At 55.5% G+C, this 658-nt stretch overlaps 1 non-coding gene across 1 annotated transcript; it reads left to right on the top strand.

Annotated features, from left to right (window-relative positions):
• Positions 1–449: 449 nt before the first annotated feature.
• TRNAS-AGA lies at positions 450–531 on the top strand. Its single transcript has one exon. It is a non-coding gene; the product is annotated as a tRNA-Ser (tRNA).
• The last annotated feature ends 127 nt before the right edge of the window (positions 532–658 follow it).

Below are 658 nucleotides of genomic sequence, written 5' to 3'. Positions count from 1 at the left end.
TCCTTTCCTAACTACCTGTGAGAAGAGACCAGCATCAACCTCTCTACAATGTCCTTTCAAGTAATTGTAGAGCATGATGAGATCCCCCTCAGCCTCCTTTGAGCAGCAAATGTGGGGCCTCGCAGTGTTTTGTTTTTCAGCTGAGCAGCAGCTTTGCAAGGAAGCGCACTAGCCTTGCTCCTGATCTTGTCATCAGTTGCGGATTGAGGTGACTGAACTGATGCACCATCTCCTACAATAAGCAATTCAGGAGGTCCCTAAATCCTTGGGGGAACATAGCAGACACGCAGGAGAGGACAAGACTCTGAGAGGTGCAGGTGTATCTCCTGGGTGAGGCCTCTGAGGGCCTGTGGAAGTGCGTGGAAGTGGAAGAGTGCCTTGCAGTGCACTGGGAGCCGGGTGTCCCTGGCCAGGGGGCTGTTGAGGCAGTTGTGAAGGGGCTGGAGGAGGTAGTTGTGGCGGAGTGGTGAAGGCGATGGACTAGAAATCCATTGGGGTTTCCCCGCGCAGGTTCGAATCCTGCCAACTACGGGGTGCGCTCCCCTTTTGGGACACCTCTAAGCCCCCTGCTGCAGCCTTGGCACTCAGCTCCACACACACAGGCCCTCTGGCCACCCAGGGACTCGTCAAAACCCCTTGGCCTTGGATTTTGCTGGGT

This window comes from Apaloderma vittatum, unplaced genomic scaffold, assembly GCF_000703405.1.
Source record: "Apaloderma vittatum isolate BGI_N311 unplaced genomic scaffold, ASM70340v1 scaffold11045, whole genome shotgun sequence".
Classification (NCBI taxonomy): Eukaryota; Metazoa; Chordata; class Aves; order Trogoniformes; family Trogonidae; genus Apaloderma; species Apaloderma vittatum.
The sequence above is the reverse complement of the archived record's forward strand: the minus strand, read 5'-3'. Positions and strand labels throughout refer to the sequence as shown.